The sequence below is a fragment of the Xenopus laevis genome, chromosome 9_10S (genome assembly GCF_017654675.1).
Source record: "Xenopus laevis strain J_2021 chromosome 9_10S, Xenopus_laevis_v10.1, whole genome shotgun sequence".
Taxonomy (NCBI): Eukaryota; Metazoa; Chordata; class Amphibia; order Anura; family Pipidae; genus Xenopus; species Xenopus laevis.
The window spans coordinates 62,970,314-62,996,167 of NC_054388.1; the positions used below are offsets into that span (position 1 = coordinate 62,970,314).

Consider the following 25,854-nt stretch of genomic DNA (forward strand, 5'->3'; position numbering starts at 1 on the left):
TAACTACAGATGAAGCAGACCCTGCTGTACAACAAACCTCCCCTTTGGGGTCCAACAATTGTTCCGGGCCCTCTAATGTAATAGCAAACAAAGAAGAAAACACATTATCACCATGATATAGTCTAAGGATATATAGGACAACAATTTAAGCTTCATTCCATATACTGTATCAGGCTGGGGCTATAGGCTGACCTTCTGGAAAGATTGCATTATATACTATATGTGCACTGTATGAACTAGTTAGCCAAGGTAATTTTCATTATTCTCAACTTATGACTTTAAGGGATTGGCTCTCTCTTTAATTATCTGGAAGGGGGAGGGGTCAGGCTTTTGACTCATCCATAAATTGGAACTAATTAAATTGAACTAACGCTCTACTATGCCCTTTAGTCCATGTTTTATAATGAAAAATAACAAGGACACTTGACACGAGGTACAGGGGGGGCAGCTTATTTAACCTGTAAAAATCAAATAAACAATTAAAAAGCAGTTCATTTATTTCTCAGTCGGGAATAGGAAACAGCACTTATGTCTGAGACAGCCAACAGAGTGCAGCTAACGTTGAAGAGCAAGAAGATTACTGCAAAGCAGAATAAATAAAAGCTCAGTCATTTAACAAGGCTTTTCAGACCCACAAGGGAAGGTATATTATGAGAGTCACGTTATTGCAGGGCTCAGCTACTATTCGAGGAGCTGCCTATTCATGGACAAATCTGGAGTGGTTTCATAGAATAACATCAGTCCTTGAAATAAACAGCTCGGGACCTTAATGGCAGGTCATGCCTCTTCTCTTTGTAATTATGTAGTGCTATAGGCCTGAGATAAAACAATGTTTAGAAGTGAGCCTCACCAGATCCTATTTGTTTTCCTATGACTAAGTGCTGGGTAAGCATGAAACGCGTTAGGCGTTAGAGGGAATGCTATACATGTTTTTTAACTACTGATGTGAATAAAATATATTTTTTTTACTTAATAGCAAGTTTTGGAGAAATTATTGAGATTGTGGTTTTGCCTCTGTTTGGTCACTGGAGGTCTCCGACATGCTCACTAGTAGTGTTTGCTGATTCTGCTCCCAATTTGATTCTAATAGCTATTTGTTTTCATGCCAACTGTACAGTGTTATTTCTTCAGCTGCTGTATTAATATGCCAGTTTCTAGCAGGTGCCAGGCTTGTGTTATAATACAATTAATGCTAATGTTATTTTGTCATTTGCAACAATAAACATGGAGCTTTTTAGGAATGTAGATCTCTTTAAACGGTTCAGCAAGAATATGAAGGAATGGAGCCTGGACTACTTGTCAACCAATGCAGCATTTGCAGAATTTTGCCTTAGCATCAAGACTCATTTAATTTTACATGAACAAAAAACAGAGACCCGATTGTACATAAACTAGTGTTATTCTGCACTGTCAGCCATTGCAACCGGAAAAGGTCAGCCTTTGATAAAGAGCTGTGGTTCATGTTTTCTATCTCTAAATTGTGCATAAAAGCAATTCTGTATTGTACCTGTGTTGGCACTGCTGCCCCTGGCTCAGTACTGCTAAGAAGAAAACTCCCTTCTGCTGCCTTTCCTTGACATAGACCTTCATTGCAAAAGTGCATCACAGGTGGAAAGAGGGGAACTGCATTGGGGAGCATTACTAGCAATCAAAATGCAGTTCTAGAATAAGCCAAACACACCATTTATATACAATGGGGAAGGCTATGTAGAGGAGATGCATGAATTAGTTTATGGTGGCGCTTATCTATTCTCAGCAGTCAGCACATAGAGGAACAATGAATGCTTGGAAGCAAGGGATTAATATTTAATAATATGCATGCATTTTGAAAGCCCTGAACATAGATGAAAATGAACCCAATATTTTGAGTCTACCGGACTGTTATTCCTATTACCAAGCCTGCCTGTTGCTAAACTTATTGAGCATGGGAATCCTAACTCTCAGAAACAATGGAAACGGTGGGAAGAACATTGGGCAAAGTATCCCATTAAAAAGCATTTTATGGAACAAATTGAGACACTCAGAGGTCGTATTGAAGGATAATCCTCAGACTGTTGCACTGGAAAAATTTTGGTTTGCTACAAATAAAAAATACAAACTCTTACCTTATCCCTCTCCTATTGCTACATTGGGTCATAACTTGGAGTTTCTACCAGGGATTTTGGATGAGGGGATGTCGTCAGCATTTGGGGTTCAGAATCTACAAATTAGGCACATACTTCCGTCAGTAACTACCCCAGCACTCATAGAGGGAAACAGATCTGATTGGGATAACAAAGATCATTGGAGATTTCTCCAAATACAACATCTGCTACAAAGTGATCCAGTGCTCCAACAAGCTAAAAGACCCCTGACAGAGCTAGAAAGTATCTGTGATAGAAAAACAATTCAGCCCCACTTGATCTCCCTGCTATATAAATTATTGATACGACACAAATACCCTAACTTACCTTATTATACCCGAATCTGGGAAGGAGAGCTCCAAGTAAACCTGCAAGAAGAAGAATGGGAGAAAATCTTTAGACTGACAGGAAAATGCTCTATTAGCAACTCTTTTCAGGAAAACTCTTATAAAACGCTCTCATATTGGTATAGGACACCTATTAAGCTTTTCCAAATGCATCTGTCCACTGATAACAAATGCTGGAGATGCCATATGGAACCTGGAAATATCTCTCATATTTGGTATTCTTGTGTAAAAATGCGAGGGTTCTGGAATGATGTTCAAAATGCATGTAGGGAGATCCTGAGTTGCCAGATCACCCTATCACCCCAACTTATACTGCTCTTCCATACTGATAACTCTGACCATGTACTTCATCAAAGTCTATTGATCCAATTGTTATTAGCAGCTAAAATTCTAATACCTCGACATTGGAGAGATATTTCTCCTCCTACTTTCGAAGAATGGATATCTAGTGTTAATGATATTTACATCATGGAGGAACTCACCGCCTCCCTTTCGGGGAAAACGGAAAAATTTGTGGGCATCTGGCAACCATGGGTCTCCTTCCTCAATGTTCATAGCAGGCTATAAATGTGTCTAGGATAGACTGCTATTTAAAGCCTCCACTTGCTATACCTTGCTCCTTTACCAAATGTAAAACTGTAAGAAAATGTGTTACCTCATGATTCAACATGTACTTACCTCTATGCACCTCTCCTTTCTCTTTTCTTTTTCCTTTTCGTTCTTCTTGTCTCTCTGGACAGCCTTCTGACTTATTTCATGTTTATTGAAAGATTACTGGTATTCCTTGTATTCCTGATTGTTTTCATTAATCAATAAAAGCTGAAATACAAAAAAAAGAAAATGAACCCAATATTATGCTCAGTACTGAAGCTACAGGATTCATGCCTTTTAATATGCCTGTATAGTGGAAAGTCAATGATAACTTTCAGAATGGGTTGCTTTCATTTAGCCAATAATATGAAGGAAGGGTCTGCAGCACTGCATGCAGGACCAGTGTTAGAGCAGCAGTGGGACAATGTAAGAAGGGGAATCAGTGTGGTAGTTGGACTTCAGCTGCAACTAGGGCACTCTATGCTGCACATCCCTTGTGTACATACAAAAAAAAAATTAAAAACTGTTACACAATGCAGTATATTGGGTCCCTTTAAAGTTGGGGGCCCCATTGCAAATGCAGTGTCCTACTAATACTGCCTTACTGTAATAAGTTATATTAGGCAATAGGCTCACACAGAAACATTATTAGAAGTATGTAAAGGTAATAGAGAAGGCCAGCCAAGTGGTATAGTAAAATGTTTGGGAATTTCCAGTTGCACTTTTTAGATTAGATTGGTATTGAGCTGAAAACATCTTCATAACTAATTGTTACCTTTTTTTGAGCTTGTAAACTCACACATCTGAGGTTTTTTTGAGCTTGTAAACTCACAGATTTGAGGTTGTACAGTTTTTTTCCATGGCTGTATTCAGTCGGTTTTTTTATAGTCTGATTTTTTAATAAATAAGCAAACATTTGAGTAATTTTAAATTGTGAGTTTATTTGAAGAAGAACAAAACTCTAAAACCTCACAAATTTGATTATTGATAAATAAGCCCATAAGTGATATTCCGTACACTGTATATGAGCCTCCACAAAGTTCTAAGCTTCGACAATAGAGCACAACTTCTGCCGATTGCACCAACTGGGTATTGCTATGGGAGGGATCGTTAAACACATCACCAAAAAGTAGGGCGTATTTAGACAAGTGAGCTGTATTCTTTCTGTTAGATACCCTCAAAATCCTGAATGTGGATATTTACTGTAGATAATGTCAATCTGTGGAAATGCTCCAGGATTCAATAAAGCCAGGGTATCTGCAAAATTTTGTACTGAGCGAGTTATTGATCAACTCATTTATCTGACAATGAATGCTATTGATTCTGTGGAGCTTTCCTCCATGATGAATGACCTTCTGTCACCTGTGAGTATATGATCCATCTACTTCTTTTTTCTCTGGAACTATCATTGAACTGCACCGTCCCTCTCCACTGACAGTTGGGAGTTGAAGCCCACTGGGTGTCTGGATTTATGGAATAGTTTAGAAACAAACACATATGGCAAACATGCCAACCTAAAATATGAGCTATAATAGAGTAGACCATTGCTACTGTCTAGACAGTTTGTTTTATGGTTTCTTCTACTTTTTCTTCTTAGCATATGATTAAGGCTCTACAATCTGAAACGCATCAGGCCTAGTGCTCCACTAGGGCACCATCAGTGTCGGACTGGGACACCAGGGGCCCACCCAAAAGCCTTAGACCCAGAGCCCACCAAAAAACCTTAGACCAGGGGCTCACTCCCAGAACTATTATTCTTCTCTTTTCTTTTCATACTATAATCTAATATTTCATTTATTTAGCCTCATTGTTCTCATAGAAATAGGGAATGGCCATGAAATAGGCCAAATGTTTAGCAGCATGAGGTCCCACTGACACCTGGGCCCACCAGGAGTTTTCCTGGTATCCCGGTGGGGCAGTCTGACACTGAGCACCATGTTGGCTTTTAACTACGGATCAGGAGTGCAGACTTTTCCCCTTTTTTCTCTTGGTTATATCTTCTTCAAATATATCAATGAAAGCAAAATACACATGTGATGAAAAACACGACTTACATACTGAAACTTACAGTATGTCCAACGTGGCCAATATTCTGTACTGATTATTGGTTATAATTTGGTGATTCATGGTCCCATTACTAAACACTAAACCATCAGCAGAAATTTGTTTTGACGTTGACTGGCGAGCAACACAAATATTTAGAAATGGGAACAAAATCTCATATCTCACAATCCATGCCAACCAACAATTTAGCCTGTATGCTCATTATTGTCAATTAAAAAAATCTAGAATGCCAACCACCACCGCTCAGTGACTGGCACTAAAAAGAACATTTTGTTGTGTCATTTTCCTCCTTAAAAACAATGCTGTTTAAAATATGTCAATTTTTTATGTTGGAACAAACTTTCCTCTGTCGTATGACCACGCGGTTCATTCTGCAACCAGAATAAAGCTGGCAGAGCTGACACAATTTGGCAGCGCAGGAGCTGAAGCTGAACAAACAGATTTAGAAGTGATGTTGGGTTGGAACGACTTGGCTAACGTTCAGATTTTCCTGAATTCATGTAAATGAGAGGCTGAATGATTGTCATTAGTCTCTTTGTAGCGTTACACAGTGGTTTGTATACAGCCATGAGGAGAGACTGGGATAGCTCCTGGGAAGGATATGTTTAGATCATTCTCATGTGAACAAGCATTTGGCACAGTTTCATTGTGTGGCCTCAGCTGAGCATATGACTAAATATATATATAGCTACAAATTACAGTGAATTGTGCCTGCAGTTGTGATGGAGAGGGATCTGCTGGTGGTTAATATTCATTTATTGACATGACCATGAAACAATCATAGTGACACTCATGCACCATGGCACATACAGTCGTGTATTGTAAAAAAAATCCTGCAAGTGAGTTCATCATGCATTTTCCATTATCAACTGCAAATTATCAATATATAATCTTTTTTTTAAACTTCTCATTGGATGATTTTTTTCAGTTCAATGAAGCCACTGGCTCTGGAGAACGGAAGGTTTTAAAATACAACCCTGGACTGCAACATCAACAATGCTGTAGCAATTAAAAAGCACGTTAAAGTACACTGGGATTTAAAGTGTCCTTGAGCAACAGTGTTTAGATCCTATTTAAAACTTAGTGGTCGGAAACTTTCTATAGCAGTGTTTATATTGCTGAACTGCAACTCAAACATTGAATGTGTAGTCAGTCAAGGCTGGATACTTAAAGGAAATTTAAGCAAAAGAATGTAAAATTGCTGAGAGCTTTTCTGTGCACTATTTTCATTAACATGTTTTTTTTCTAGATTTCACGATTTTCACTTTGAAATTTAAACCACAGTGCACCAATGCGCAGTAAATGTAACATAGTAAGTAAGGTTGAAAAAGACACATGTCCATCGAGTTCAACCTTTTTTTTAATTTATTTTTTTTATTAACTACCTATCTGCCAGTTGATCCAGAGGAAGGCAAAAAAACCCATCTGAAGCCTCTCCAATTTGCCTTAGAGGGGGAAAAATTCCTTCCTGACTCCAAAATGGCAATCAGACTAGTCCCTGGATCAACTTGGACTATGAGCTATTTCCCATAACCCTGTATTCCCTTACTTGCTAAAAAGCCATCCAACCCCTTCTTAAAGCTATCTAATGTATCAGCCTGTACAACTGATTCAGGGAGAATTCCACATCTTCACTGCTCTCACTGTAAAAAACCCCTTCCGAATATTTAGGCGGAACCTCTTTTCTTCTAATCGGAATGGGTGACCTCGTGTCAGCTGGAAAGACCTACTGGTAAATAAAGCATTAGAGAGATTATTATATGATCCCCTTATATATTTATACATAGTCATCATATCACCCCTTAAGCGCCTCTTCTCCAGCGTGAACATCCCCAATTTGGCCAGTCTTTCCTCATAGCTAAGATTTTCAATACCTTTTACCAGCTTAGTTGCCCTTCTCTGTACCCTCTCTAATACAATAATGTCCTGTTTGAGTGATGGAGACCAAAACTGTACGGCATATTCTAGATGGGGCCTTACAAGTGCTCTATACAGTGGAAGAATGACCCCCTCCTCCCGTGACTCTATGCCCCTTTTAATACAGCTCAAGACCTTATTTGCCCTTGATGCTGCTGACTGGCATTGCTTGCTACAGCCAAGTTTATCATCTACAAGGACTCCAAGGTCCTTTTCCATAATGGATTTGCCTAGTGCAGTCCCATTAAGGGTATAAGTGGCTTGGATATTTTACATCCCAGGTGCATGACTTTACATTTATCAACATTGAATCTCATTTGCCACTTAGCTGCCCAGATTGCCAGTTTGTCAAGATCATGTTGCAAGGATGCCACATCCTGGATGGAATTTATTGGGCTGGATAGTTTTGTGTCATCTGCAAACACTGATACATTACTTACAACACCCTCCCCTAAGTCATTAATGAACAAGTTAAATAAAAGTGGACCCAATACTGAGCCCTGGGGGACCCCACTAAGAACCTTACTCCAAGTAGAGAATGTACCATTAACAACCACCCTCTGTACCCGATCCTGTAGCCAGTTTCCTATCCACGTGCAAACGACTTCATTAAGCCCAACAGACCTTAGTTTAGAAAGCAGTCGTTTGTGGGCCACAGTATCAAACGCTTTGGCAAAATCCAAATAGATCACATCTACTGCCCCCCCACTGTCCAGAATCTTACTTACGACATCATAAAATGCAATCAAATTCGTCTGACATGACCTATCCTTCATAAAGCCATGCTGATTGTTGCTCATAATGCCATTCATTAGGACAAAATTTTGAATGTGATCCCTTAACAAGCCTTCAAATAATTTGCCCACCACAGATGTCAAACTTACTGGCCTATAATTGCCAGGCTGAGATCGTAATCCCTTTTTAAATATTGGAACAACATCAGCTTTTCTCCAATCCATAGGCACCATACCAGATGACAGTGAATCTGAGAAAATGTAATAAAACGTCTTACTGAAAAAGTCGTTATATTTGCTCCAAAAGATTATGACACCTTCAAGCACTTTTTAAGAGTGCACAATTAAAATTCGCAATGCAATAACAGTTTAAGGAACAATATTACATTGTGAGATGTGGAATTTATTCTTATTGGTGCAAAGTGCTTTTCTCTTTGCGACTTTAATTACATTCACCCCATAAACTCTTGTTGTTGCTTTGTTTGAGGGTGAGAAAAAGAAACATTTGAATGGAAAATCATATTTAGAAAGGGTTGAAATAGGAAAATCATCAGCAATCACAATAAAACAATGAAAAATAAAAAAATGCAATCATTTCTGTAGAAATTCTAAAATAATCAGTTTATTTTGAGTTTCATCTTTCTCTCTACATTCAGGCTTTGTGCCTGAGTCAGGTTGTTTGATAGACAGTTAGCCGCAATACACTTTTGCTTGGATGATGTATCTGAGTTGTTTTGGGCTCCTATACAGATAAATGGTTGGTGCCTCTATGACCAAGAGGGGGGGGGGCTTTATAGGTCTTTTTGGGGCAAAGATGTTTACTAAACTGACAAGGAGCAGTCTGCCATGTAAGGGACCCCTTACTAGAGTCCCTTTAGGGCCCAAATTTATCTGTATAAAAATAAATCCGTTACAACACAGGGCTTTAAAAGCCCAGGCCTAGGGTGGCACATTTTTTGGGGCGGCATGCCACCCAGCCACATATATATTTACGGGTTCCTACCAAACAGAGATATAGGGTACAGGTGAGCATATGTTGGGGGAGGGGCGCAGGAGGAGGACAGCCTGAGGGTGCCTCCTTTGAAAATCTGGCGCTGTCTATTCCCATGATATTTATATGGGATATGGGGTCTGGAGATCTTCTTGTGTTTAGTTGCAGAGAGGTTTCATATAGACCCCAGTGCAATAGATGAAATCAACCTGCAACCTTTCAACTCCCTGCACCCCCTTGTTAGGGTCTGGGATGAAGACCATTGATATGTCTCAGCAGTTAACATAACTTCCTATTCTTAAACATGTGAATACACCGTCCATTTGTTAGTAGTGAGATATGTGTTTTTAATAAAATGAATAATAAATTAGGTGTTTTCCACAAGCAGCTGTAGATCAGCTATGCAAATTCTATAACAGAAAGCTTTGTAGGAGAGAGAATTTTGCCATCTAGTGGTTTTTGGGGTGAATTGTTTTTTTAAAGTATGCCAATTTCTCAAAACAACAAGAATTGATAAAGTACTCTGTATTATTGTTATTGCAAGTGAGATAACTTACTGTAGCATTCACTGTAAGTAATGGAACAGACTTTGTACTTCTAATCTAATGCACAAAAAATGCCCCGTTGTAAAATATAAATATAGTTCCAAAACCATCAGAAAATCACTCATAATGCATCTTATTACTGTTATGTGAAAGACAAGAAAGCAGGGAGCAATGACTGACCCTTTGATGAAACTCTGCTGTGTAAACGCTCCCGATGTGTGAAGGTTCCAACAATATTCTTTAAACATGGAGCACCGGCGGCTTTAAAAACATAATTTTATTCGAAAATCTTTAAAACATCAAATAGAGTGCACAACAGCCAAAATGCTTGACGCGTTTTGTGGACAAAACCACTTTCTCAAAAGCTATTATTGTTATGTAGTCAGAGAACTCTTCCGTGACTAATATCCTTATCATTTACAGTAGGGAGTACATGATTGCTTATAATATATGAGTGATATTCACAGTTCCCTGTATAACTCAGCCTACAGCTTTGTGCCTTTATATGGTGACATAACTCCTTAGTGACTTCTAATAGCCTTATAATTTGCAGTAGGGAGTACATTATTGCTTATAATACATGAGTGATATTCAGAGTTCCCTGTTTAATTCAGTCTATAGCTTTGTGCCTTTATATGGTTACAGAACTCCTTAGTGACTTCTAATATCATTAACATTTACAGTAAGAGGTACAGTATTCCCGCATATTATCAGCATGGTTACAGCATGATTGTATCCCCCACCGTACACTCACTCATCTAAGGAATTGCACCCCATCACCCCACCCCCAATAATGCCCTAGGCACTGCCACCTACCCATTGTTCTGGTGCTGACTGGCCTGTATTTTAAAACAGAACCAACAGTTGTAGAACCAACAGTACTGGCTGGGTGGTACATCTGTAGTACTCAGAAGGGTTAAAAGGGGGTGTAAAGGCAAAAAAATAAAATCCCATTTTTACTTTCTTTAATAAAAAGAGATCTGTCTCCAATATACTTTGATTAAAAAATGCCTACTGTTTTTATAATAAACCTGACTGTATGCAGTGAAATTTCCTCTTCGCTTTACTTGCTGCAGATAGGAAACTTCAGACGGTCCCTAACTGCTCTGCAGGGAAACTGATCATACTGATCTTACTTCCCTGACCTCAAGCAGCTTTGTTTGTTTCCCTATAAAGCAGCTGGTGACTGAGTAGAGATTTGTATCCGCAGACCCAGTGCAGTCTGTATATTCTGATTCTTAATCAGTCTTGTTGTATCGGCTACTTTGGCAGAAATGATTTGACTTGTACTGTTTTGATCATTTTTGACAATCCGTAAGCTTAGCCTCCCAACAGAAGCCCAGACTACACTGAGCATGTCCGTAGTCTTGGGATTGCAAAGATGTTTAACATAGTTACAAGATAACAGCCCCCATTCGGCCAACTTTGAAAACATAGATCATTTGTTTAATTAGACTTCTGGTGCAGTAAGTTCATGTTTATATTTAGTATACAAAATACTGCATTTCTAGCATTATTCTTTTTTAGACTTTAGTTCCCCTTTAATTCTCAATGCATGCTGAGAATTTTGCTCAAAAAGAACTGTAGCCTTTCAGATTCCTAAATCATTTTAACCAGCATATATGGCCTGTACCTTATTAAAGCTAAGACTTGCTAACCGTACCTGCTTTGTCATTCATTGTGTATATAGTGTTAGGTGACGAGACCTGGTTGGTATTTTACTAACCTGGCAGTATGCTTGATGCCATTATTCTTCCAAAATATGTGGCACCTATATGTGACAATTACATGGTCATTACTCATTTCTATAGACCTCAGTTAGGCACATTGATTTGAAGTGACATTATCACTTTTTTGTTGAAGCACTTGAGGTATAATCTTTCTGTATTTACTCTATTATTATTATTATTATTATTATTATAAATATGGAAACAAGGCTGATGTGCTTTGCTTGAAAAAAAAACATAACCCAATTGGTGTTTCTTGGTTGGGGAGCACAGCAGAGCCAGATATTCCAGCCTCTGATTCAAATCAATGCATAGTTGCTAGGGTAATTTGGACTCTAGCAACCAGATTGCTGAAACTGCAAAGTGGAGAGCTGCTGAATAAAAAGCTAAGTAACTCAAAAACCACAAATAATAAAAAAAAGACAACCAAATGCAAATTGTCTCAGAATATCATTCTCTACATCGTATCAAAAGTTAATTTAAAGGTGAACATCCCCTTCCTCAGTGCCACCAATACAGGAACTAGTAGAGCTAGTAGTTAAGATTATTGAAACATTTACTGTTTGATTTGGGTCTGTAACATCTGAACAGCACCCACCAAGAGTTTGTATAATATCTTTCAAAAAAGAGTTGGGAACCCCTGGTGCCCAAGTGCTGAAAGATCTGTTTTGTGGTGGAATACAGTATGGTTAATCCTTTCTCTAACAGTACAACTAGGGCTCATCTGAATAGAAGAGTCATAGGTAACACGTACTCTACCAGGAGTTGCAGGGAGTTGCAACTTGTCCAGCCATGTTCCAGGCAATCAAGCAAGCTAGCAAAATATCAAGCTCTGTTTCTTGTGTATGTAAAAAGTCATTTTTTGGCTCCCCCCCCCTATAAAACACACATACTGTTAGACATATGGTAACAGGTGTCTTGGCATTGAATTTTAAAGTCTGTCAGAACAGGTGCTCCGAGCTTCTGTACAGATTTCAGAGCCATTGAGTCACTTTCACTGAGTTCTTTTTATTTTTTTGGAAGTTTAAAAACGATTCTGGTGTGCTAGGCAGAAAGTACATGTACTGATATTATTTAAAGGGGCACAATGATCATTTGCTATCCTTAACCCCAGTTACTCATTAACTAAAAAGCACTTCCTTGTGCATTATCAATTGTTTCTTTAAAATAATTTCAGTACTAGCACTTCAGTAGTCTAGAGGCTAAAGCTGGCTGATGGTGAGGTCACAAAATAAGAGGATCCTGGTGGAAGGCCTTACCAGGCCCAAGTCATAGGATTTTCAAATATGCCCAACAGAGGCAGGCCATACTTTTTAGTTTCATACATGAGTCAATACATTTCTAATTCTGTATCTGGGGTTTGGTTACAGCCTATATATACCTAAAGGATTATTTGGTTCCTTTGACTTGCTGTTGTTGTCTTCTGTCTTATTTCTGCCCATGACTTGACTACTTCCACTTCCTGGCCTCAGCCTGTTTGTTTGCTCTGAATATTTCTATGTCAGTATGAACTCCAGCATGCATGTTATATTCTTTCAGTACATGTTGATGGAGGTTTTGCAGGAGATAATTATATGAGCCAAAACTACATCTTTCTTAACATTGAGACATTCTGTGACACCCTACTGAAGTCTTAGAGGGCAAGAGCTCTTCCCTTAGCCTACCATCCTTAGTGATTTCACAGTCTAACAAATATAACAAGATTCTGGAAAAAAGAGAAACAATTCTATGTTTACATTAAAAAAAATGAACCCTTGAGACTAATATTCTCTGTGGTCTGTGGATTTCATCCAAATATCCAAAGCTTATTTCCATGTTGTTGATGAAACCAAACCACATGTTTCCAAATCAACAAACCTGATACCAGATAAGTGTGTTCCATTAAGGACATTCATCTAGGATGTTACCAACACTCCATGAATATTTATGCTTGAAAAGCATCAGCCCCTTGTAGAGGTCCATTAATTAAAGATTGGATTTTAGTGGTTTTAGAGCTTTTTGAAACCACGATTAAACTTTATTTCTTTAAAATCACAAATGCCATGAAAGTAACAAGATACATGGAATTACAAGATCCAATTATAAAAAGTAAAAATGGAAAAAAAACATTGACTGATGCACTAAAAAATACAAATACCTCTAAAATCTCTGAAAATTCTAGTTTTTCAGATAGTTACTAGTAAAAAAAAATCTGAAAACCTCTAAAAGTCTGAATGATTAAAAAAAAAGGTCCATTAAGATTACACAGCTCCCATTGACTTCTATAGAACCTTGACTACTTTTTGAATTAGAATTTTTACAATTAACAAATCTTAAACTCTTAGCGGTAAATTTATCAAAGAGTGAAGTTCCGCCACTAGAGTGAAATTCTGCAGCTCTCAATTAATTTTTATGGGATTTTGAAAGGTGTATTTATCAATGGGTGAAGTGAAAGTTCACCCTTTGATAAATACGCCTATAAAAATCCCATAGAAATGAATGGAGAGTGGCGGAATTTCACTCTAGTGGCGAAACTTTACTATTAACTTCATTCTTTGATAAATATACCCCTTAGCGTTTTAGAGAAATAAAAAAAACTCAAATTTTAATAGAAGAAATGCTACACATGAAAAAAATAGGAATCCAAACTTTAGAAAATCAACTCTTACAGTCACACTTAAGGGCTTATTTACAAAGCATCACAAAGACTGAAAATATTATTAGTGTTTACAATTCCCCTATTTAGAAACTTCAGCTTCAGAAGAAATGTTTCATTTCCATTCCACTTCAACATAAGTGATTATGTTCCCAATTAAGAATTTTACCATCCACTTTGACCAAAATATCATGGAAATCCAGTCTCCTATAGGAGCATAAAAAACTTTTTGTGGGCAGAAAATCAGAAAAGTGATCAATATTTTACTAGCCGTTGATCATTTTGAAAGTTTTTTAAATGTCATTAAAATAATAGAATTGGAATGGAATAATAGTAGCAAATGCCTATTCCTGGCTCAGATGTTTGCATATGAACAACAACATATTCTTTCCAATGTTATTTTCTTTAATTGGATATATTTTCTGTTTCCTCAAAATGTTTTTTTTCCCTCATAGCCATCTGTTTTCTCATGATTTCCCTCTCAACTGCCTTCTCTTCTCCAACACCTGTTCCAATCCCTAAGAACGAATGGCTTGAATTGTTTCCTACAATCTTTGAAGTGTTCCTCATGTTATCTCTTGATTAAAGCAGAGTCTATATAATGCAGGAAAACTCCCTTTATGAATATAAAATATAACATTTAAACATTTCATCCTTTCGGTTGAAGTAAACTTTATGCTTTTCTTTTGCCATTTTTAAAGCACACATGAACATTCAAGAATTGCATCACCAATTTTTGTTCTATTTCCAAAAAACTGGATATGTTTTTTTATTTGTTCAAGCTTTGCTACATAAAGAAAGTCTGATTTACTTTCTACTCAACCATTGATCAGCAGTGGTTACTGTGGTCCTCCAGCAAAATTGTTTTAGGCTAGAACATCCACAGATATTGAAGTTAAAGGCACACTAAACCCAACCACAAAGCTGTCCTTAAGAGCCCCTAGTTCTCTATAGAATTTGAGGTGGCAGCTCACACTGGTCTCCCTTAGTCTAACACTAACTCAAAGGAAGGCTTTACATTAGATAGTGGTTGTTCATGTTGCTAATTGTCCCTTCTCCTGCCCTTGTCAGTTCCAACTTTACATGGCTAGAATGCTGTATATTATTTATTTATTATTTTTATACGCCTAGGGGGCTGATTCACTTAACCCTCGATATTCGACTAGGAATTGAAATCCTTCGACTTCGAATATCGAAGTCAAAGGATTTAGCGCAAATTCTGCGATCGTACGATCGAAGGATTATTCCTTCGATCGAACGATAAAATCCTTCGAATCGAATGATTCTAATGGATTTTAATCCAACGATCGAAGGAATATCCTTCGATCAAAAAAAGTTAGGAAAGCCTATGCGGACCTTCCCCATAGGCTAACATTGACTTCGGTAGCTTTTATCTGCCGAACTAGGGGGTCGAAGTTTTTTTTAAAGAGACAGTACTTCGACTATCGAATGGTCGAATAGTCGAACGATTTTTACTTCGAATTCTTCGATTCGAAGTCGTAGTCGAAGGTCGAAGTAGCCCATTCGATGGTCGAAGTAGCCCAAAAAAACTTTCGAAATTCGAAGTTTTTTTACTTCGAATCCTTCACTCGAATTTAGTGAATCGGCCCCCTACTGTTGACTGGGTGCTTTGTTTGGTTGAAATCTCTATTTTTCTACATAATGTGTGTGTGTAGCAATATGAATGATATAATAACACCTTTACTGCCATTATGAATGTAGCATTTCCCCATATTAACTTACTCCTTTTGTGAACTGAAATTACAATCACATCATGTAAACATGATATCCTGAAAACAAAAATCCCTGTGTTTTGCAAGTGAATTTGCCATATGTTCATCTTTAAAAAGCATGCTAATTACTGAAGAGGAATTACATCAAAAGGAATCCAGACTGTTACAGATTGTCTGAGCTGTTTATCAACAGGGCATTATTGCTGCAGTAAGGGAATCACTTTCTTAAATGCTCAAAATCATTACACATGCACCTCTTCACAGAACTCACCTGTGTAGCCCTGCAGATATAATAGGAAGGCGCCATGAAGGGTTAGTATTGGATCAATATTCAGACACCCATTATCCAGAAAGCTGAAAAATACAGAAATGCTGTTTTTCCAATTTAAACATGCAGAACTCTTGAAATGGTTGACCATACTTTTAGGGGGTTATTTACTAAACTCTGAATGCAAAACTCACGAACATTTTGTTATTTTTTTAATAAAATCAGACTTTTAAAAAATCATGAATTTTTCAGAATTTATTAAACCCCGACGATGGAAAAGTCCGGATCAGAAAATCCGGCATCTCAGACCTGTTGAGGTTGCATATAAGTCAATAGCAGAAGTCCAAATGATTTTTTGATGTGCACTGGGTTTCGTGCAATACCCCAAAGTTTTCAGAGTTTTCGGGCAAAAATCTGTGTTTTCTGATGAAGATCTGAAGATCTGATTTTTTTTCCTGCAAAGCAAATTTTCAGTAAAATTTAACAATAAATCAGCGTAGAAAACCCGAGCGGATTTGATCAGAGTTTGTAGCAGAAAATATTGAGATAAATTCGGACTTTGATAAATAACCGCCGTAGTGAAGGATTGTGGTAGTGGTATTATGTTGTGGGTCTGCAGAAACCGGTACATTTTTAAAAACAGAAGAAGGAAAGGCTGAAAAATATAAAGAAATACTGTTTCAGTCTTATAAATAAAAACTGAGTGAAACTACCGCTTACTGCAGGACAAAGATACCGGTTTAATAAGCAACAGATTCCCTCATGTGTGACACAAAAAGGAAAGAGATGCTTGAGGTGGTGTAGATGGTATCACCTTCTTTGGAATAATCCTCAGACATAGGGGTATATTTATCAAAGAGTGAAGTTAATAGTGAAGTTCCGCCACTAGAGTGAAATTCCGCCACTCTCCATTCATTTCTATGGGATTTTTATAGGCGTATTTATCAAAGGGTGAACTTTCACCCATTGATAAATACACCTTTCAAAATCCCATAGAAATGAATTGAGAGCTGCGGAATTTCACTCTAGTGGCGGAACTTCACTCTTTGATAAATTTACCCCATAGAGAGATACTTAAAATTAGAACTGGCCTGCTACATTTTTTAGCAGGTCCTGCCTCCTTAGATAGTCTGTTAACTATTGTACTTGGCCAGACAGAGGGTCATTTCCTTGCCAAATGGCTTGCTTGTTGCTGCTTATACCTAGAGAATGACTGACAAGTTGGTTCCCAATGTCCTTTATCAGACTAAATGCTAAGGGGTTACATGTACTAATTAGTTGCAGGCGGCCAATGCGCCAGAAGATCATAAATTCCACAACTTTTCTAGAAATTATTTATTTACTCTGTGTTTTGGGGTCTAGATAGGACAAATATAACATTAAATCTCACTTTTTGCGTTATTGCACTTGGGTCAGCCTGAATCATGGCTACAGTGTCACAGGCAAACTAAACAGGAAGTTTCACTTCACTTTTAGTGGAGTCAGAGAAAGTAAAATTGAAATTGAATAACATGTGACATGTGAAAATGGGCTGCTCTGGGGTAGAGGTGACACAAATAGAATCACCCACCAAATAACGTTTTAATGCTGGTAGGGAAATAATGGAACCCAGTGATTTCCCTTGGTAGAAAGAAGTGGCAAACATCAACGATGATTCATAGGATAATAATATATATATATAATAAAGTTCAAGTGTCTCTGCATCCAGTCCCTGTGTCCATGGGATTGCGCTACTGCGCATGTGCCCCACGGAACGTCTCTGGCTACATATTTTCTAGCGCCCGTTAATTTAACGGGCTTAATGTCTAGTATAATATAATATTATATATATTTTTATTTTTCTTCATCGTTGGAGCTGTGTATTCTACGACATTCCCCACATCATTTGCAAAGGGCTACGCACAAGTGCTAAAGAGTAAAGTCCTGAAGTAAAGAAAAGTTCTTTGTGCAGTGGCACAAAGGAGCCTAACAGCAAAATGATGAATGACACAGAAGTATGGGATGCTCATGGAATAACCCCATGTATGCTTCATTTTGCTTAGTAAATTATCCTTCAAGGGTCATCGTGAATTAGATTCAGGTCTTTCCTATTCATATTCCAGTGTCTTATTCAAATCAAGGCATGGTTGCTACCCTAGCTACAAGATTGCTTAAAATGCAAATTGAAGAGCTGCTTAATAAAAAGCTAAATAACTAAAAAACCTTAAATAATAAAAAAATAACTGCAAATTGTCTCAGAATATCACACTCTACATCATATTAAAAGTTACCTCAAAGGTGAACAACCCCTTTAAAGAGAATCTGCTATGTGCAATGGTGTGCAAGATAGGGGTTGGATAGGGGGCTGTACAGGAGACAGCTATGCCCCCCCTCACGAATACAGCAGTGCTGAACACAAACAGCACTGTATTCATGGTATATATTCTTATATCTTTTGTTATTGGGTATAAGCCTCTGTAACTTGTCATGTAGTACACTATTAGTTATTGGTCAAAGGGTGTAATACTATTTCCTGCCACACTGCTATATAGTTTGTGTAGGGAGTGGCCTCTTCCTCTTTGGCTCCTGGTGTATGTGCTGCTAGGTGTTTCCCATTGAGCCTGGGATCACCAAGGCCCCAGTAAAGCCATTCGCCCCATAGGGACCTGTACCTTTGGTGATTAAGTCAGGGACCTGGAAACCCTGTGAACGAGGTTAGATATCATTAGGACAGTTCTTTAATAGACTCTCTAGGAGAGTGAGATAGTCAGCTTTATATAGCATGAGCAGCTCTGTGCTCCATCAAGAATAGTAGCAGGGAGTAGCTTCCCAAAGGCTTCTTGTTTGCCTTTAGTGCAGGGACTCAATGGATAAAGTGTTAGGCTTTAGACTTTATCTCCCTAACTACTCCACTGGTGATCTCGATCCCCACAGAGGTATATCTGTCTTCTGGGAATTGATGTACACTTGACTACTATGCCTTATGGGAATGACAGTCTACATTATGCTGTAACATCCTCTGCTATCCTCCCTCCTCTGTGATATGCTATACCTGCAAACCAACTGTGAGTAAACCGGTGGTCATTGCTTATGCTAATAAACCATCCACTTTGTTTGCATCAAGAACCTTCTGGCATCCAATCAATCTATTTTTATATGCAGTAGCCTGTGTTTTGTAGTTCTACTACACCTTAAAAGCATAGCTTCCACTTGGCGAAGGCCCTGACCCTGTTGTGTAAGTCGCAGTGTAACCCATGCTCATACCAACAGCTGGGCACATTAACTTCTTGTGTCTGGATAGCCCAGATTAGCGTCACATATAAATTAGATTTAGTTCACTTGTACCTGTAATATTTGACATTCTAAGGGGGAAATGTAATAAAAATTCGCCTGTCACAATGTAATATTCTTCATTAGGCTTTTATTGCATTGCGAATCTTAATTACGCGTTGAGAACCTTTAACACCAGCTCTGTCGTTTTGTTAAATATTTTGTTGAAAAAAATGGTTTGTGATTGATTGCGAACGTTTGCAAACTATACAATTTGCTATCACTATCTTACTGTTGTGTGTGGGGCAAATTGTTTGCAAAAGCAACATTTTTCACTTTGCGAACATTTATTGGCAATGTGAATAAATTGTGAATGATTTTTGCACCAATATTACATTCCCCCCTAATTCTTTAATGCTATCTATATAATAACTGATTGTGTAGCTGCTGGAGTATGTAGACAACTGGGATGATTTATTGCTTTCACAGAGGAAAACTTGTCACAGCTAACAGTAAACCAAATGCAAGAGGAACAGGTGTGTTTACAGTGAAAAAGCATCCAGGCATATGAAATTATACAGCAGCTGCTAGCTCTGAAGGCTGAAATTATGCCAAGCAATGTGTTTTTATTATTATTATTATTATTATTAATTCTGTAATTATGCAAAATGACATATTCTTTGACTGGGCTGATTTAATTCCTCTTTTGGTGGGTTATTCACCTCTAAAAAACTATCTATCATTACTCTAAGTCAGGGCTGTCCAACTGGCGGTCCACATGAAAATCTGCCTGCTGTGTCTGCTTGCTATGTGTAAGCTTTAAAGAAGAACTAAAGTTTAATTAAGTACACATAGAATAGAAATGTCAACATACAAGGATAATACAAGATAATTACTACATGGCAGTACAGAAACCAGTGCAATTTGCATCAGAATTTAATAATCAGCCCTGTAGCATCACCTTATATTACAGACAAACCTCATTTTCTGCTTGATAATTTAACCCCTAAATTTAGCTTCTCAACAGCTGCTCAGAGCCCACTGAGCATGTGAGTGTCGCAGACACTTTTCAAGATAGTGACCCCCTGTGACAGGTTTAAAATCCTGGATCATTGCTGCTGTTGAGAAGCTGAAACGTTAGGCTGGTGCAATAAATTCAGTATATAAAATATGGTATTTTTAGCCAAATTCAATTTTAGGGTTTAGTTCTCCTTCAAATGGTATCACTACAGAGATTAACTGCCCCCTACATTGTTTAAACCTCAAATTCAGGCTGCAATCCCCTGTTTTTTTCACACATGTAATCCCCCTGCAATTTTCACACTTGTAACACCTCTATTGTTCACACCCCTAAAGCCCTGTACTGTCCACATTGTTCACCTGTTCACACTCATACAAACTGCTGGAGGGGCACCAGCACTGTGTCACTGTATGTAGCACATATTAGAGTGGTCCCTGTCTCCTGCTCTATTATGCCTTCCATATGCTCTCTGTGTGTGCCATACTTTGCCTGCCATATGCTCAGAGTGTGCCATACTCTGCAAAGTGACAAGCAGGACCAATGTGTAATAAAATCTTACTCTGGTGGTCTAGTGGGGGGACGGCAGGGATGCCTGCCGCCCCCTCGGCGGGGATTTGTAGCGCATGCGCGCTGACGTCAGCACGTCAAAAAGTATTTAAAGGGACTTTGGTGTATATTCAGTGCCAGTGATAGGTTTTGTTCCTGGTGCCTTGTACCTTGTGCTGAAAAGCTTCTAGTCTGTTTGATTCCTGTGTTTGACCCTGCCTGGCTGTTTGACTACTCTGATCTCTGGAACCTGACCCTTGCCTGAAACCGACCTCGATTCTGCTTAACCCTCCTGATTGACTTCTGGTTTGACCTCTGCCTGTTATTTGACTCCGATTCTGCCTCATCCCATCTGATCGATTACCCGGTTTTTGACCCTTGCCTGCCTGACGATTCTTGCTATCTGCCTGCCTCGACCTGGCCAGTCTGACCACGAATCTGCCTTATCCTGTTGTACCGCGACCTTCGGCCTAACTGACTTTAACAACTGTCGTGCCCCTTTGCTTGCCAGAACTCCTCGTCCTGCTCCTCTCGAAAAGTCCAGGTGGCATCCAGTACGCTGAGGGCTCCTCCCGAAGCCAAAGGCGGTCACACTACTGGTGAAGCTGAGCCGAGACTAGGGAGCTTGGCACTAGTTCTGGTTTAGGGTGCTGACCGTGACACAATGTGACAGTAAAAGAGACAAGGATAGATAAAGAACAAGAGAATGGGAACATGTACAATGGGAAGAATTAAAAATCCAAAAAGAACACAAAAATCAAAATAGTAACATAGTTAAATCGGGTTGAAAAAAGACATCAAGTTCAACCCCTCCAATGAAAACTAAGTATTCATACACACCCCCCTCCATACTTTCACATAAATTATATATACCCATATCTATACTAACTGTAGATTTTAGTATCACAATAGCCTTTGACATTATGCCTATCCAAGAAATCATCCAAGCCATTCTTAAAGGCATTAACTGAATCAGCCATTACAACATCACCCGGCAGTACATTCCACAACCTCAATGACCTCACTGTGAAGAACCCCCTACGTTGCTTCAAATGAAAGTTCTTTTCTTCTAGTCTAAAGGGGTGTCCTCTGGTGCGGTGATCATCTTTATGGGTAAAAAAGGCCCCTGCTATTTGTTTATAATGTCCTCTAATGTACTTATAAAGTGTAATCATGTCCCCTCACAAGTGCTTTTTTCCAGAGAAAACAACCCCAACCTTGGCAGTCTTCCATCCCTCTAACCAGTTTAGTTGCAAATCTCTGCACTCTCTCCAGCTCATTTATATCCCTCTTAAGGACTGGAGTCCAAAACTGCACTGCATACTCCAGATGAGGCCTTACCAGGGACCTATAAAGAGGCATAATTATGTTTTCATCTCTTGAGTTAATGTCCTTTTTTATGCAAGACAGAACTTTATTTGCTTTAGTGGCCGCAGAATGACACTGCCCAGAATTAGACAACTTATTATCTACGAAAACCCCCAGATCCTTCTCATTTAAGGAATCTCCCAACACACTTTATTGTATAATTTTAGTGTATACATTTAGTGTATAACTTGCTTTTATATTCTTTTTGCCAAAGTGCATAACCTTGCATTTATCAACATTGAACCTGATTTTCCAGTTTGCTGCCCAGTTTCCCAACTTAGACAAATCACTCTGCAAAGTGGCAGCATCCTGCATGGAACCTATAGTTCTGCACAATTTAGTATCATCTGCAAAAATATAAACAGTACTTTCAATGCCCACCTCCAGGTCATTCATAAACAAGTTGAAAAGCAAGGGACCTAGTACAGAGCCCTGCGGTACTCCACTTACAACACTGTTCCAATTAGAAAATGTTCCATTTACCACAACTCTTTGTAGTCTATCTTTTAGCCAGTTCTCTATTTAGGTACAAATACTATGTTCCAGGCCAACATTCCTTAATTTAACCGGTAAACTTCTGTGTGGCACTGTATCAAATGCTTTAGCAAAGTCTAAGTAAATCACATCCACTGCCATCCCAGAATCAAGGTCCCTGCTTCCCTTCTCATAAAAAGAAATTAAGTTAGTCTGGCAAGATCTATTACGCATAAAACCATGCTGGCACAAACTCATAGTATTATGACTTGCTATGAATTCCAGTATCTTAGCCTTTATTAACCCTTCAAAAAGCTTTCCTACCACTGACGTCAGACTAACTGGCCTATAGTTTTGAAAATAACATTTAATTAACATATTGGTCACATTTGGTAGCAATATTTAAGAAATATGTACTGTGTCTGCAGCACAGCTGTTGTAATACTGAATTTTGGATATTTCACAGTAAGCCCCATACACACAATCGGTGAACAAAGGAGTGCCCATACGTTACTAATGCAGGGTCTACTTTATGTCACATTATGATCTACATCCATTAAAAGCATTGTGCAGGGGATAGCAAGAGTCCCCAAGGAACTGGATCAACAAGGGATACCTGGACTATGGGATTTCTTTCACAGTGCATCCAAACTTGATTTCACTCCCTTGTCTATCTAAGAAGAAATGAATCATCTCCAAAAACAGCTAACATCGACCTGATTGGCTGGGACTTTCTTTTGGGTGTGGCTGTCCTGGGAAAAGGGTAGTATGCTTTTTTGAATGGTTTTCCTTATGTGTATATAAAGAGCATTGTAAATACTTTGTTAATTAGACACTTTCCACTCCCCTCCATTGTACCTTTACCTATACCTATACCTTTCTTTTTTCCCTCTGTCTTAGTTAGTTCCCTTTTTTATTTTATACCCTTTAATTACTTTGTAAATAAATACCACTTATTGAAAGACCAGGCTGTCTCAAGTCATTAGCTGGCACCTCAAAATTGAGCGGATCCAACATCTGTTTATTCAACCTTCATTTTTTTTTACACAGCTCAGGATTAAATCTTCATTTATAAGGGCTTGGCAGTAGACATAGTGCTAAGGCCTGCAAGGTCCAACCAACAAGACAATGGCACAAGGGAGCCTACCTGGACAAACTTAAATCCCATGGAACTAAGAGATGGTCATGTCAATGGTATAACCACAATACTGTTAATGGACTCACATGATATAAGGTTCATTTTGCTTAGTTGATTTTATAGGTTATATGCAAGACCTGAATATGGACCCCAACAGAATAATCAGCTACAGTGTTGCAGGTACTGAATTCAGTCAACCCATAACATTATCTTAAGAGTTCCATGAATTTTCTAAACATAGAGAAAATATATATTTAATAATAGAGGAAGTTATTAAGTATTTTTTTTCCTATATGTAACACAGTTAGTTAATGGGGCTACTGTACTAACACGGGTGCACTAGTAAAGTTACCCATATCACCCAAACAGATTTTTGCCCTAATTTTCTAAATTGTAAAACATACTTATTTTCTGCTTTAGATCAACTGCAACCTTGCTATTTAGCACATCTGTTAGCAACTGAGCCCCTGCGTGATCTGGCAAGTTGTCCAGAAAATTAAAGAGGAAATACCCTATAAATAATTCATGTAAAATTGCTCTTTTGAGCAACTTGTAGGACTTCTAATAGTGCTCTTTTCAGCAGTTTTTTTACTTCGTTTTCAAGATATTAGCAGTTTCTACATTGCTAATATAATGATTTTGAAATAGCTAGTCAAAAAGTTGTGTTACTGAGCAGAGAAATATTGGTTGATACTTCTCTGCTCATTTCTATTGATCAGTTGACAATGAGCTGATAATGAGCAATAGAACTAAGATGCTCTGCTCTGTAACTTAATTGTGTGATGGCTGGCCAGCCAAACAGAGCTGGAGGGGATGCTGATTATTCAAGTTCAGTATAATATATGTTTTGATTTTATTATTATTATTTATTATTTTTTACCAGGATTTTTGTTAAATGTGCCCCATCATTTATGTTGTTTGGCACGCTAAGGGACAGACAAACTTACATTTCTTATATTACAAATAACTACACATTAACACAAAAATTGTAATTTATATAAAGTGTAAGGAGAAAAACATTTTTTTTATTTTTGGGTGGATATCCCCTTTAAAAAAGTTAAATGATTTTAAATGTAATTTGTTAATGCAATTGCTACTGAAAGCAGTATCTGCCTGGCTGTTTTCCTGCACTTCAGGTTCTGACTCCTGAAACAACCTAGTAGATAGCAGTTCATTAACAGACCTAGAAAAGAAGGTAAATGGGCAACGATCGATTATAAAAGTATTTTATATTTCTTTAAATCTTCTTCAAAGGTCTGTCCCTTGTATTAGAGTCCTGAAGTGGGTCAGGTACCCTTGGAATACCCACAAAGTGGTCAGGTTTTAGGTGAAAAGACCACAGTTCCCTGGCCATGCGGGAGGTCCGCAGGCACCCTGCCTGGGTACTTGGACCCAGTTCTGGACTGGGAGTCAAAATAGACCCTGGCATTCCAAGTACTCAGAGGCCCAAATAGTACTCAAACAGCCCATTAATTAGAGATTGTCTATGGGACCTTACAGCAGCCCCTCTGGATTTGATTTTCCCCTGTCCTGGTCGATGCGAGCTCCAGAGTGACACACAACAATGCCATCACTCCCGATTTCCACGGGTCTCGGGTCAGGCTGATGATTGGTGCAATGGCAGTAGGTTCCGGCAGTAGGAACAGGGGACTTTGTAGAGGGCCAGTGGGACCAGGTCTGATTCTTTCTTAGCAGGTCTGAGTTGGACTGGGGTCTGCCCAATTGGACCCAAGCAAGACTTAACCTTGTATACAAGCTAACAGGTGCAAGTGATAGTTTACATGTCCACTGTAACACACTGCATATACTACCTGCACCTCTGTATGGTTACTCCCTTCACAATGCAAGTAGTACATGGAAAAGTACCTTTCATTTGTTTGCTCTTATAAAAACTTTGTTTTATGTAGTGCTTAGCTGATCCAAGTGGATTATAAAAGGCAATGGAAAATGAGCTTGACTGGGGGTAAAATTCCCCAACAGATTTTCCCAGTCTATTGTCTGTCTATTATATATAAAAGTATTATATGAAAGACAATTTTTGTTATGGAATGTCCACTTCAACTATCTCATTACTAATGTCCCACTTACCCTAAACACCAAGCCTGCGTATTTCAGCAGGACGACTTTAGCCCCATTTGGCATTAGCCACGTGGTGATAGCACAGTAGACATATGAACCATTCTTCTCTGCCTGTGTTTTTGAAGGAACCTCTCCTAAACACTTCTGTGTGTTGCTCCACTAATAGGCACAGTGTTACCTTGAGTGCAGCTGACGAGATGGACCCAAAAAGGTTTTTGCTCTGCGTAGCAGCTCTCAGGCTGAAGTCATGCAGTTACACTTCTCTGTGACTGTCTACAATACACAGACAGAGAACCTACTGTCT

General features: G+C 38.5%; 1 long non-coding RNA gene across 1 annotated transcript; it reads right to left on the bottom strand.

Annotated features, from left to right (window-relative positions):
* Positions 1-1,459: 1,459 nt before the first annotated feature.
* Positions 1,460-23,523, bottom strand: LOC121398956. Its single transcript, XR_005964653.1, has 6 exons — positions 23,481-23,523; positions 15,679-15,761; positions 6,511-6,514; positions 3,149-3,289; positions 2,451-2,491; positions 1,460-2,200 (listed from the first exon to the last, which is right to left on the bottom strand). It is a non-coding gene; the product is annotated as an uncharacterized LOC121398956 (long non-coding RNA).
* Positions 23,524-25,854: the final 2,331 nt, after the last annotated feature.